The 15,431-nt window shown below is 33.7% G+C and overlaps 1 pseudogene; it reads left to right on the top strand.

The window, feature by feature from the left end:
* The first annotated feature begins 1,301 nt into the window (after positions 1–1,301).
* LOC149578437 (uncharacterized) lies at positions 1,302–13,983 on the top strand (annotated as a pseudogene).
* Positions 13,984–15,431: the final 1,448 nt, after the last annotated feature.

The raw sequence follows: 15,431 nt of genomic DNA, 5'->3' as shown, positions 1-15,431 counted from the left end.
GCAATGATAGGAGAAAGAGGGGAGCCCATAGCTACACCATCAACTTGTTCTTTAATAATATCTTGGAAGGTGAAAAAGGTGGATCTTAAACATAACTCTACTAATGTGGTCACCTCTTCATTGACCTTGCGTTTGACAACTTCGATGGAGTCCGAAATGGGGACCTTGGTGAAAAGGGAGACCACATCAAAACTAACCAAAATGACATCATTTTATAGTTTGGCATCTTTGATGAAGTCAAAAAAATGGTTGGAGTCTTTGATAAAAGAGTCACATTTACCCACTAGAGAGGAGATCTACTTAGGAAAGAATCAAGAGGGTAAGTGGGTGAGCCAATAGTGTCAACAATGGGCCTAAGAGGGATGTTGGCTTTGTGGATCTTTGGGACTCCATAAATGTGAGGAGTGACTTCTTTGGAAGGAATGAGAAGTTTCTTGGTGGAATCCTCAAGAGAAGAGCCATTGATCGCGACTTTGACTTTTTTGGGGATTTGGGAACACGAGTTGCGGGCTAAGATTTTGTAGCTCATAGAATCTGAAAGGATAGTAAGCATCTTGGAGATGCAGTCTCCCTTGTTCCAAATGATCGTGGTGTTGCCTTTATTGGCTCTAGAAATAATGAGGTCATTTTTGCACAAAAGGTTCTTGAAAGAGAGAAATTTTGGATTAGGGATGTTGCTCTTCAGAGGCTTTGCTTGTCTAAGAGAAACAACACAATCTTGTCTAACTTCTTTATGAACTTCAGATGGGAGAGCACGAACAAAGTTTTCAATTTTGGCAAGGAAGTCAAGACAAAGAATGAAGCGAGGAGAGGGTGAAAAATTAAGGCCACGCTTGAGGAAATTGAAACACAGGGGATCAATGATGGCATGTGAGAGGTTAACCACTAGCTTGGATTCCCAATCATTAATAATGGAATGTGAGGATGAGGGAGCCAGTTGGAGAATGTTGGGGCAAGGCTGGGATGGCTTATGATGAGAGGATGGGGGAGGTAGAAAGCAGGTTGAGAGACATGGAGGAGAGGACAAAGATAAACTCCTCACATTGTTAGAAGTAATACAGGATGGGGGAGGGGTTCGAGAAAGGTTCAACTGGCTGGGAGCAAGATAACAATCATAAATGCAATGTGAAGCCAAAGGAGAAATAATTGAGTTAGGTGTGGATGTACCTAGAAATCCTAACAAAGAGCCATTGATGACAAGACTTATCTATGGAGTAGCTGCTAGTGAGCCGTTGGAGCTGACTAGTAGTGTGTGAGAGCCTACCTCGGCATTGAAGGGAGTCTTGGCAAGAGAATGGAGGATGGTGGAACACGATCTTGAATGCACAAGAAGGGTTGTAGAAGAGACAAGAGGGAGAGGGGAGGGAGAACCCACTGGAGGAGAGGACAACACAAGCCCAGGTCATGAATGGCGGGAGCCCAGTTGTAGGGAAGAAAGAGAAATAACAATGTATGACGTGGGTAGAGGTGAAGAGTCAAGCTTGCAACTAAGTAGAGAGGAAGGAATAAGGAAAATTCCTACATTGCTAGGGGAGGGAGCTACAGGAAAGGAAGAGTGAGTTGAGTGGTCAACTAATACGTGAGGGGAAGAGAGAGGTGATCTAGGCAGAGATGATGAGCATTGCTTGCATCACTATAGAGAGGTAGAATGAAGGTTCCTGCCTACATTGAGAGGGGAGGAAGCTACTAGTGAGGAGGAGTGAGATGTGTAGTCAACCAATGCATGGGGGGAAGAGAGAGGAGATCTATGCTTGTGGAGTAGACTAAAGAACTTTCTCTTTTTCCTACTAATAGAATCCAACTCACAACCCTGGGCATGAGCAAAAGATGCTATGTCAAAATGGATCCATAAGTCTAAATGGAGTGTAGATGCAAGCTCCAAATGAAGAGGAAAAAGCCTAGAGTTGAGAGCATTGATCTTCCTCCTAGTGGAAGAAATGACAGATCTGAGGAGGGCCAAGCCTACATGGATGAAAATGTGGTTAGTGTGGATGTTACGCAGGTGATGAACAACAAAAATGAAAGAGGGAACCAGCTGGGAGTCTCTGCATCTTTTTTGAAAATCTAGGTCTACAAAAATCTTGTAAAGCTTTATTCTTAAAACCTCAAACTGCTTGCATTTCATGAATATTTCCCTCGCATGAAGGGTTTTGTTTAATTGTAACATATTTCAACAATCCATAAAATTCTATATTCGAGCTCCTAGGTGTGATTGTGTATGATTTTTAACATCAATGTTTTGGATCATTCTTTTTCTTAGCTCTCTCATTATCATCTTGATGATGGATCATAGGGTATGATCTAAAACGTTGATGTTAAAAATCATACACAATCACACCTAGAAGCTCAAATACAAAATTTTATGGATTGTGGAAATCTGTTACAATTAGAGGAAGAAAAACCTATGAAGAAGAAGGTAAGGTGATCATCACCAAGCCACCTAAACCATTCACTACAATCTTCACAAGGAGGTCTAGGAGGAAAGGTAGTGATATTATCCTTAGCAATCCTCCCCCCACCTTCCAAGAAAAATTGAAATATATGGAAGAAGGTGCAGGTATAACCAACTTCAAATCCTTGAAGTAATAAACCAAGACAAAGGTGGAGAAGAAATAGGTGGAAGAACTGGTGTTGACCAAAATGGGAAAATGGAAGTATTCACCAAATCAAATAGCCTCTTAAGTCTCTAATGAATTATTATAAAAAATAAAGCCAAGATGGGACTTTGCAATGCAAATAGAAAAAGACATCTATGCACAAACCCTAAGGTAGTTGCTACTGAGCATGGTAGATGCTAAGGTAAAAGAGTCCTTGAAGAAAAATGAAGATTAAATGACTCTTAGATTCAATACTTGTTTAATTTTGATCAAGAATATAGAGCATGTGGTTAAGAATGCCACAAGCATGTGGAAGAATGTTTATCATTTGCATAAACCAAGTGACTTCCCAATAGATGTTAAGAATAATGATGAAGAAGAAACTTATACTGAGCCTACATAGTTTGACAATGAGGAAGATGAAGAAGATAAAGAGAAGGAAGCTACCAAGGAAGATAAAAAAGATGATGAGGAGACTGACCCAATGAAGATAACAACCATAGTCATTGTCTCACTTCCTCACTCTCCAAGAAAACCAGTATCCACATCAAGCTCTGAGATAGCTTTAGCAAGTTTGATTATGACAACCATAGACACTTTAAACATCCAATCACTCTTCACCCCCACACAACTCAACACATCATTGAGAGAAGTGACTACCACTTCATCTACTAAGTTGTAGCCTCCCTCTTCTTTAGGTCCCGAGTTGCAATCATCAATCATAAATGCAATAACTTCTACAATTTTGAGTTCTTTAGTAGTAAGTAATTCAATCTTGGATTCTACAATTTTGTGTACTTTAGTAATGGATAATTCAATCATGACTTCTTTAGTTTCAGATTCAACAAGCATTCCTATTAGTATTCCATCAGTTAGTACTATATACATTTTCACAGCAAGTCCTAGTATATCTATAATTTTTTCCATCTCGAATACAAAGGCATTAAGTACAAGGATAGTTGAACCTAAGGCTCAACTAAGTACAAGATTTTTGAGTAGAGGCAAGGAGATAGAAGAGGATATAGATCTAGATGAGGAAATAGAAATTCCTAAATGGGAATTTTATAATCTTACTATGTATCAAATGCATATAGCTGGTGAACTCCTCCAAAAGAAGGAAAAACAACAGAAATTAAGAGAGGAGAGAGACAAGGAATATAAAATTATAGATGATGCTAAGAATAATTTTTCTAAGGCTATAGGTATTAAGGTAGATTCTTCTCAACCTATTTTATTGCAATTAGTTGAGGCAGTCCAAAATTTTAATGAGGACACTAGTGGTCAAGATAAGTTAATTGAAAAAGAAGAAAATAAATTTGACAATAAAGTGCTTGAGCAGATTCCTCAGCAAATTGCTATCCATCAAGTTGTGCTTTCCTCTATTTTGGCCAATCTTGAAACCTCTTGCATTAACGTGACATCACTTTTTGAAAAGTTGTGTGATGTTACTAAGTTCACAAAGGAGATAAAGAGAAAACTGACAAAGATTGATGATGATCTAAAAGCCAATGCACAACAATTGCAACTTGACTCTAGTTCAAGCTCTGCACATCATATGAAGATCAAATTACTGTTAGACATGCAAGAAAAGTTGTTGAGAGAAAAGCAAGGATCCAATCTACATTGATAGATATTTATAATATGATCCTTCCTATCATGGATACAATGCAAAAACATATTGTTTATTCGAAAACCTTGATCCATGACACCAACTTCTCTATTGTAGATTACATGATAGAACTCTCTACAGAAGTTTGAATTGCTCTACATACATACAAGATTTTGCAAGAGAATTGGGATAAAAATCTAGTACTTATTCTTAAGGTACATTCTAAGTTTCTATCTCATTTTGGTGTCTCCATGTAAATAAATTTTGAATAAATATTTGGCATTATTGTCAAAAAGGAGGAGAGACTATGTATAGTGAGACACTATGTATATTGTATGGGGGAGAATCATGCAAAGGGAGAAAATGTATATAGTAGAGGAGAATTTTTCAGATATGTTGTATAGTATACTATATATATACTTACAAATACAAATTTTGAAAATTCTCAAAATAGTATATTCTACCGAGTCAATATCACATGGTGATGTATATAAGTTTTGGGTAATAAATGTTTTTGTCACTAATGCCAACGAGGGAGATTGTTGACATACCACTTAAGTTTGTTATTAGTGACAACACTTATTTAGTTTTTGTATGGCTACCGAGCTCATTGAAAAATCTATAGTATTTTCCATGTAATTCAGCAACCATCAAATTCTCCAATTGCTACCAAGTCTTCTAGATTAATTCTAGTGGTCACTGAGCATTCTAGTGGTTACCAAGGGAATTTAGTTAGTGTGAAGTACAATAGTTCAAACCAAGAAAAATTAGATAGTGTGAAGTCTAGTAGTTCAACCCGAGCACTCTAGTGGTTACCGAGCTTTGCAATTTCTATGAAGCTAATAGTTCATGTAATATGAAGCTAGTGTTAACCAAGCCATATAAAAAGTTAGTGTTTATCGAGTGAAGTAATGGTAAACTAGTAATTTAGTTAATGTCAAGTGACACAGTATGATGCAGGAGCATCCAAGGGTATAAGGGCAATCTTGTGTCATCCAAAAAAATGTACTTAGACTTAGTTTTTGTTTCATGTGTTTTCTTTTCTGGATACCCATTTGGGTCAAATAAAGGTTTCAACTCTCACAATTCCACTATTAGTGTTCTAGGTTAGAGTTTTTAGTCACCTTGGGATATGTGTAAATGCCAAAAAAATAGGAGTATGTAATTGAGCCATCATTTTTTTGAACTAGAATGTTTAAATTGGTTGGATGAATGTAATTGTAATTTAGAGCATTCCAGAAAAAGAATCAGGTCAAAAGGCCCCACGGTTTGAAAGTTATTGCAATTTTTCAGTTTCTGGAGACATCCTAAGAATGCTTCAAAGTCAAGTTAGGAGCATTAAATGACCTTAAATAGGGCCAAAAAATGGGGGATGAGTGAATCTGGTCCATAGGGCTATAGAGTGCTTTGAGAGCTTTTCAAAAATGTAAACGGTTTGTCAATCGGAGCTATGGTTCAAAAGTTATGCCTCTTGAAAGTTCGGTTATTGTTTCTGGATTCTTCTAATTTTGTGCCGACTTCTAATGCAACTTCTAGAGCCTTCTATTTGGTTAGTGGATGCCAACTAGTACTTTCTAGAATGTATTCCTAATCCTTAACCCTCTGGGGTCTATTTAAGAATATTTCTAGCATTGTAAAAGGCAGTTCGGAGTGGAGTTTGATAGAAGGTACTAGGAGAAGAAATTATCTCCAGTTTTATGCTATTGTAAGCCAATAGGGCCTATTTTGAAGTCTATTTTCTCTACACTAAGTGTACTAGCATATTTTTATAGTTAATAAAATTTTCCCTTTCCTGTTGTGTCCATTCTGTGCTTGGGTCATGTCCCCATCAAGTGGTATCAGAGCATACCTTTGTCAGTGGTAGCAGAGTGTACCTCCATCACAGTATCTATCAAGTCACCAGTACAAATCAAGTTTGAGACTACTTTGAGGTGATTAGTATGGACCAAGCTTCTATTTCTACCAAGTACATGATGATGCCAAGTAATGATAGTGGACATCGAGTATTATAACTTCACCAAGTCAGTCTTCAGAACCCAAGTGTCTTCATATGGGCCGACTTTGTAACATTGATGTTAACCTGTATAATGGCTGACTTTGTTATTATGCAAATTGGATTGGTATATATGTAATGTATTGTATCATATCCAATATGTATGAATATGTAAATCATGAACATAAGTATGTAAGAATGTGAATGTAATCAAGTAGTAGATGAAGTATATATTGAAGGCCATATCAGAAAAGGAGCAACAAAGACATATCCATCAAAAAAGGTGATTAATACTTCAAGGAATATCTATCAATAATTTAGTTTTAAGTCAAAGATCTACTATTTCATTCTAACAGGTGAATGAGTCTAAATCCTTTAACAAGGTAGACTTAACAGTCTTTCTCAAAATATCTTTACTGAGTGTATACTTTATTGTGTGTTTGTAAATCCTTTAATTAGGTGGACCTAGTAGTCCTAATTGCTCCTAATAGAGTAGATCATTAGAAGTGATCAATATAAGCCTTAACAAGCCAACTTTATACTGTAGTATTGAAGTTTTGTGTGTATCATCCCCACCCAGTTTTATTTTCTATTTGGAAGGTTTCTGGGTCACTAAATTATTGTGTTTAATTGTTATGAATGTTTTATGTTTCCAATTTATCATGCATGCAATTAGATCAATAAATTATAATTGAAATATTGCTATAGAGTGCTAAAATTGATAAAGTTTTAGAGCTTACTAATTCACTCGTCCCCTCTCAATAACCTAGCATAGTCTTGAATATTTCCAATAGCTTATTGTATCCTTAGTAAAGTTGTTGAGGTGTTGAAGACACACCAAGGAGATGCACTAGACTCGGTTCTATTAGTAGAATTTTTTTTTGAAATACATTGGTGGTATCGTATAGAGTCTCATGTAGCAGAGCTTACTATTGGATATTATAACACTGCCTACAGGAATGTTTATGACTCAATAGCTACAGCCTTTGCAAAACATGGGAAAGAAATTAATGTCACATTTGAAAGACATGGGAATGGAAGGAATGGTAACTTATTTCAAATGGATCTTTCCTCTAACAAACTTATTGGTTTCATTCCTTTGGATCTCTATATTGGTGGGAAGTTGCAAACACTGATATTGCTTGATAACTTCTTCTTTGGCCCTATTCCTGAGGTGTTGGGCAGCTTCATTTCTCTTACTAGACTATGTATGGCTCAAAATTTTCTCAATGGATCCATTCCTAAAGGTCTTCTAAACTTTCCAAAGTGTGATCTAATTGAACTTCAAGATAACTATATGAGTGGAAACATTCTAGAGCAAACTACAGTCACAATGGGATTAGGTTAGTTAGCCTTATCGAATAATAGGCTTTTAGCCCCACTTCTTGCCTCAATAGGAAACTTCTTAGGCCTCCAAACCCTCCTACTTAATGGAAATGGATTCGCCAATAACATTCCTTCATAGATTAGAAGTTTGAAACACTTATCTTTAGTCTAAGATGGATTTCATTAGTAATAGATTTTCAAGAGCAATTCCTTTGGAGATTGGATGTTGTAAACTTTTAGCCTCCATAGATTTGAGTAGAAATGAGCTAACAAGACAAATCTCCCTAGAAATCACCAAGTTGTGGATTCTTAATTATCTCTTAACATTGCTAGAAATTATATGGTTGGAAGTATTCCAAGGGAGATTGACAAAATATCGAGCTTAACATTTGTTAATTTCTCCTACAACAATCTTCCTGATCTAGTTCCAAGCATGGGATAGTTCAGTTGTAATGCCTACCCCTAGTTGACTTTGCTGATTTGTTTTGGTCATATTCTTTTAGGCCAATTTTTTGATTGTGTTTTATGATTATTAGTACTTAGTCATTGTATTTGATTATATGTCATTTCATACTTAGTTGATTATATATTAAGTTACCTAGTTATTTCATGTGTGCATGATTGTTGCATGATGATATATGTACTCATGTAGTGAATTTCAGTTATTTAATGATGTTAGTTAGATGAATGATTTTTATGTAGTTTCTATAGATACTTATCCCATACTTGCATGTGTATGGTGTGCGTGTATGTTTTCTTTATGTTTGGCATTTCTGATGTGGTTGAGGAAGGGAGTCGTAGTTACCTACTAGTCAAGATCTACATGATGAACCACTTCATGCCATTGCTTATTTAGTTTATAATATTATTAGTTGATTAATAAATATTATTTCATTAAAAAGAATATATTAAAATATGTGAATATTTGATTAATTAAAAACTAATTAAATTTATGCTTTAAATAAAAAGTCTAAAATTAGAAGTTTAAATTTAGAAGTCTAACTTAGAGGTCTAAATTTAGAGGTCTAAAATTAGAAAACTGGTTAAAGAAAGATTAGAATATGATGTTATTTAATTAATTAGAAATTAATTAACTATGTACTTTAGTTCAAAATATTTATTTTAAAAGTCTAATTTAAGAAGTTGAATAAAAATAGAATTAAAATATTAAAAGATTAAAGATTTAATATTGTTTTATTATGATTATTTAATTAATAATTATTAAATTAGAGTTGCATTTAAATAATGAGCTTTAATTATTCTTATTAATTTAAGTGCTTTAGATAGTGCTTACACTAATTAATAAAGTGGAGGAAAAGAAAATATAAAAGAATATTTTAATTAAAAAGTTCTTTTAAAGTGCATGAGAGAATTAAATTTAAAAGATTTGATTAGAGTTCTAATTTAGGCATATTTATATTTATTCAATTTCATAATAATTTATTTAGGAGTTTTATTTTTAATAAACTCTAAATAATATTATTAGTTAAACTAATAAATATTATATTAAAAATGTTGCATGATTTAATAAGGGAGAGAAAGCTTTAATTTAATAAAGTCTATTTTAATTAAATTGCATAAAGTATGTCCATGAAAATTAAAATATAGTAATTAAAGACAAAGAGTTTTCGCATGATTGCATGATCAAAGTCTTGATTCGGGGAAAGAAACTCTTTATTAAGGAAATTAGATCTCATTTCTAGATACATGGATTTGGAGGAGCCAATTTCTGAAAAGAGGGTTTTCGAAGGAAAAAGGAAGATTCTTGCATGTTTGTGCATTCATTCTTTTAGCATCAGATCTAGGTAGGATCTTGTGGGTTTGTGCAGTAGTTTCTCATTCTTCGAATTCCTATCTTCTTTGTGTTTATTGTGTTTTTTTCTTCAAAATTTCTTTGGGTTGGAAACCCTTGCTTGAGAAAATTGATTTCCATTATAGAATTGTCTGTGATGTAATCTAAAAACTTTTAGTAAATATTGAACTTTAGGGTTTTCAAAACCTAATGAATTATGAAATTTACTTTTGTATGTACTTAATGTGGTGTGTGATTTACTAATGTGGGGTTTTTTGAGTTTGACTTAGCTTTGACTAGTTAGGTTTTATTACCAGAGGCTCGAGAGTTTTTTTTGTGATGTCACGATGATGCATTGTACACGATCTTTTATACTCAACCATGGTAATGCATCTTATATGCTCTATGAGGTGTTTTGATCTATTGATTAATGATGTGACCTATCTAATATAACATTTGAGTCTTTGATCAATTGTATTTGGATTGATTTTTAGTTGCTTGTATAGGATTGAGGTGTTTGTATGATTTATTTTTGGTGATGTAATGTTGTGACATGAAATTGATGTGTGTAGTTGATTTTGGGATCAGTCCTATTAGGATGATCATATTGGTGGAATTCATGATTATGATCAGTGATTTTTGGTATTTGTTAGTTGCTTGTTTAAGAACTAATGTATGGTATGTGGTCTTTTGTGATATTTTGATTTTACTAAGCTCAGGGTAGGTTATCTATATGTTAGGTTGGGAAGTGGCTTGCAATGGAGGCTAGGGCCCAAAATGGCTGCCAGGGTAACCCATTATAGGTTATTTAATAAGTGATAATATTTCATTAAATCAATTTAAAATGAATTAACAAGATATTGGTATAACAAAAAGTCACTAAGAGGCTAGAGGATTAAAAGACTAGCTAGGTAACCCTAGAGTTGGTTCATGCGATGACACTTTTCCACTTGCATAATAGATTTCCTACATGTTTGTGTTGCCTCTGGGTTTAGTTCATATTTGTGTGATTTACTGGTGTGGGGTTTTTTGGGTTTGACTTAGCTTTGACCAGTCAGGTTGTATTACTAGAGGCTTGGGAGTTTTGTCTATGATGTCATGATGATGCATTGTACACAATCTTTTATACTCAACTATGGTAATGCATCTTATGTGCTCTATGAGGTGTTTTGATCTATTGATTATTATTGCTTTCTAGTGTTCTTGTGTGAAATGAGGTGAATGATGTGACCTATCTAATATAACCTTTAAGTCTTCAATTAGTTGTATTTGGATTTATTGTTAGGCACTTGTATAGGACTAAGGTGTTTGTATGATTTTTTTTGGTGGTGTCATGTTGTGACATGGAATTGGTTTATGTGTACTTGATTTTGGGATCAATCCTATTATAATGATCGTATTGGTGGAATCCGTGATTATAATCAATGATTTTTGGTACTTATTAGTTTCTTGTTTATTAACTGAGTATGGCATGTGGTCTTTTGTGATCTTTTGATTTTATTGGGCTTAGGGTAGGTTATATGTATGTTAAGTTGAGAAGTGGCTTGCAATGGAGGCCAGGGCCCAAAGTGGCTAGTAGGGTAACCCATTGTAGGTTATTTAATAAGTGATAACATTTCATTAAGTTAGTTTAAAATGACTTAACAAGATATTGGTACCACAAAAAGTCACTAAAGGGCTGGAGGATTAAAAGACTAGCCAGGTAACCTTAGAGTTGACCTGTTAGTATGCCTTGTCAATACAAAAGGATACTAGTGCTGCATAGAGTCACTAGGGGGCTGGAGTATTTGATGACTAGCTAGGTAACCCTAGAGTTGGTTCATGCAATGACACCTTCTCAATTGCATAATAGATTTCCTACATGTCCTTGTTGCCTCTGGGTTTAGGTCATATTTGTGTCTTGATACCCTTTGAGATAGTTTTCTTTCAAGTGCTTCCTTGAACCTAGCTATTGGTTTTGAATTTTGGGTTTGTTATCCTATTTAGGACTTGAGTTTATCTCCTTAGTCCAGTGGGAGTGGGCCATTTAGGTTCCACGAGGTCAGGTGGAAGTGCTTTTTCTTATACCATTGAGATCTGATTGTCAAATGTTGTTGTTGGATGTGTTTGTGTAGATGTTCCTTTCTATCTATTCTTGTATTTCTATGATGGATGGTTGTACTATTATATCATATTTTATTTCATAAGATCTTAAGTGATGCAATTTATTTCATGATGTATATTATTTTATCCTTTCATACCCTGTGACCTGTAGAGTGGATGATTGTGCATTTTGTTTATTGCTAAGTGGCATCATATATAATTGTATATTATTTGAATGGATTCATACTTGTATATTATTATTTTATGGGGATTTATTATATATTAGTTTTAAAATTAATTAAAATTAAATGTGATTCAATGTTATGGGACCCTTAAGAGTTGTAACTTGTTTATGTATTGTTGATGTATGAGTGCACACTAATTGCTTCAACTATGTTATAACTATTGTTGTTAAGTTATTATCTTTAACTTAAAAAAAAATGTTTGAAAAACTTAGTAAAAATTTAGGTTAAATAATTTTGGTCACATGGTGGGGTATTACATTAGTCACTTCAATGCAATCTCCTTTATTGGAAACATTGATCTCTGTGGACCATATTTGAATCCATGCCATGAGAAATCTTCTCCAACACAAGCCCATATGAAAGGTCCATTATCCTTAACATTTAAGATAGTTTTAGTCATAGGTCTTCTTATTTTTTCCATGGCATTTACAATTGCTTCCATCATTAAAGAAAAGTATTTGAAGAAGGACAACACTTCAAGGCAGTGTAAGATGATTGCATTCTAGAGGCTTGATTTTTCTTGCAAAGATATTCTAGAATGCTTGAAGGAAGACAACATTATAGGAAAAGGTGGAGTTGGGATAGTATACAAGGGCCTCATGCCCAATGGAGAGGAAGTAGGAGTAAAAGGCTTCCTAGAAATGGTAGAGGAATACCCTCTCACAACCATGGCTTCAAAACAGAGATTGAGACATTGGGAAAAATCTGCCATCGACATATAATGAGACTTCTTGGCTACTTCTCTAACCATGAAACCAATTTTCTAGTATATGAATACATGCCAAATGAGAGTCTTGGAGAGATCTTGCATCCTAAAAAAAGGTGGTCATTTGTAGTAGGATACAAGGTAGAAGATTTCACTTGAGACTTCTAAGGGGTTATGCTACCTTCACCATGATTGCTCTCCACACTTTTTCTTTGCAAAGATGTCAAGTCCAATGACATACTTTTGGATTCCAACTTTGAAGCCCATGTTGCTGATTTTGGGCTTTCCAAATTGTTGTAAGACTTTGGAGCATCTGAACACATGTCTCCAAAAGAAATAGTAGGCTCCTATGGCTACATTGCACTAGGTAACTTGTTTTTAGTGTTTCGCATGACACTTCCTTGCATATTCTTTTCAAATATGTTTGTCTTTCTTTCATGATCTTTAATATTCATGGGATTTATGAACTAAGATTCAATGCACAACACTTTTAACTATTGGGTTCATGAAGTATTCATGTACAATACTATTAATATATCAAATCTCAGTCAGTTATGTACAATGTGTCTTTTTGAGAGACAATCTATAATCATTGATTCATGCATGTTTTATCTAGAGTATGTGTACACATTGAAAGTGGATGAGAAGAGTGGTGTATACAACTTTGGTGTGGTTCTATTAGAGCTAGTTATAGGAAGAAGGCATATTGGACAATTTGGTAATGGAGTAGACATTCTTCAATGGTTGAGAAAGATGATAGACTCTACAACTGAAGGACTTCCCAAGATCTTAGATGCAAGGATCTCTAGTGTTCCATTTATGATTTGATGCATATGATTTAAATGGCAATGCTTGGTGTTGAGAAGTAGAGTGTGGATTAGGATAAAATTTAAGAAAGCCACCTCCAAAAAAGATATAAAATATTGGTGAATCTTTCATTATTTTGAAATTTTTTTTTTCTATTGGTGAATCTCTTAATTTTTTATTCTAAATATGGTTAATATTGGCAATTATTCTTGAATCATAATTTTTTGTAGAAAATATTGACAAATCTCAATAATAATAGGAAGTTCATTAATCACCATGGAATATTACAAATCAAAATTGAACATTTTTTTACCTCATGGAATATTATGAGGATCGTTACATATACTTTAAGTCAATAGTGAAAACTAAATATTGGTGATATATCCCTAAGTAACTAATATTTATGATAATTATTGGTTAGTAACATTTAATTTCTCCAATAGTATAATATATTTAGGTGACTCAAATCTAATCATATAATGAATATTGTGGCAAATATTTGAGTTTAATTTTTTCAATAAAATAAATTATTGAGAAATTTTAAATATTATAGAACTAAATTTTATAAAACTATGGAAATTTAGGTTGTATCATATCTTAAATTATTAGCAAAATTTCTAGCCAAAAAATTCTAAAATTAGCCAATTTGCTAATATTAGCCACTAAAAAATACCTTGGTGTGAGAAGACCAACAATGAGAGAAGTTGTGCAAATTATCTTTGAGCCTCCAAAGATAAATCCCACCAATGCTAATACAAATGAAGTTTTGAAGGGCACTTCACTAATTAAAGACATCAAGGAGTCTAAGGATTCCACAAACATCTAGTGATTGAAGCTATAGTGACTGAAGCTACCAGATTTTCATTGGATAACATTGACAAGGAAAAGGAGTTATTGTCTTCTAGTAGTATGATTGAAGTCAAGTGGGAACCACAAACACAACCTTCAATTTCAAGTGATATACTAATAGAATGAAAGGATTAAAAATGTCTCCCCAAGATTTTGCTAGACCAAGGAAAAGGAATATGAAAAATGTTGTAATATATTGTATCAATATTCTACATGATGATGTGATGTTGTACGAAATTTATATCAAAATGGATCAAATTTGATAGATAACACTTGTGTACTAATATATGGACTCGTTTGATGCATTTTGGCATTAAATTTTGCCAAAAAATGTGTTTATATAGAAATTTAAGTAAATATTTAAGCGGTTCAATTTTTTTTAAGTTCCAAATTTTGGGTCTGCCAAAGTTTTGTTGAGTTAGTGTATTAACTATGTGACCAATATGGAAACTTGATAGATTCATCAAATTTATATATCAATAATGACTTGTACATACCATTTAGTTCCTTTTTATTACATGTTTTTCTTATGCCAATCTAGAGATTTATATCTAAACAACTCTTCCATTATTGGTGTTTTCATACAATAGTATTCAAACTAGTATTCTCTTTTCTTGCATTGCATGGAATGTCCTTTGTTGGGGCTACTTATTCAATTTGAAAAGTCTTCAAGATATTTCCATGGATGAAAGAATTGGAGTGCTTGGAGAGGACCTACACCTTGCTCTCATAAATTAAAATACCTTGTAATTTATTTATCAAAGAGAGTTATCCATGTTTTCTCCCCTTTATGGAAGATATTCTACTATTATTTTCATTAGGAACCTCAAAACCCTTTACTATTACACTAGACTTTATGATCAAGTGTCTACACATTTTCTACTAATCCATAGAACTCCACTATGAAATAAAAAACTAGTCACCAAGAGTGTACTATTATCTTCAAACACATTGAACATCTCAAAATTTATTAAACTAGGTAAAGCTAATAGAAATGGTTGTAGCAAGTAATTTTCTAAAATAAATATTTAGTTACTTTAAAAATGTTAGAAATGCTTTAGAATAACTTGTGGGGGGGGGGGGGGGGGGGGTGGCGTGGGAGAGTGAATCAATTATTCAAGGTCCAAATGTCCTAATAAAACTTTTCACCAAGTAAAGTGAGCCCATTAAACTATTCATCCATCCAAGCTTAAACTTTCCTACTTAGCAAGTTACTATAAAATTAGAATGCAAGAATAATACATGAAGAATCAACACATAACACAATAATTTATGTGGAAAACCAATTTGGGAAAAACCATCAGTAACATACTACTCAATTCTCACTCTTTTGAAGTGATGCCTTGTCAAAAGCCTACCTTTTTAAAGGCTACAACACACTATTAAATGTGACCTGGTTAAAGGATTTCAACCACCTTGTTAGAA

Source organism: Cupressus sempervirens, chromosome 1 (genome assembly GCF_028749045.1).
Source record: "Cupressus sempervirens isolate cs-2001-9-10 chromosome 1, ASM2874904v1, whole genome shotgun sequence".
Lineage (NCBI taxonomy): Eukaryota > Viridiplantae > Streptophyta > Pinopsida > Cupressales > Cupressaceae > Cupressus > Cupressus sempervirens.
This window is presented reverse-complemented; position numbering and strand designations above follow the sequence as displayed.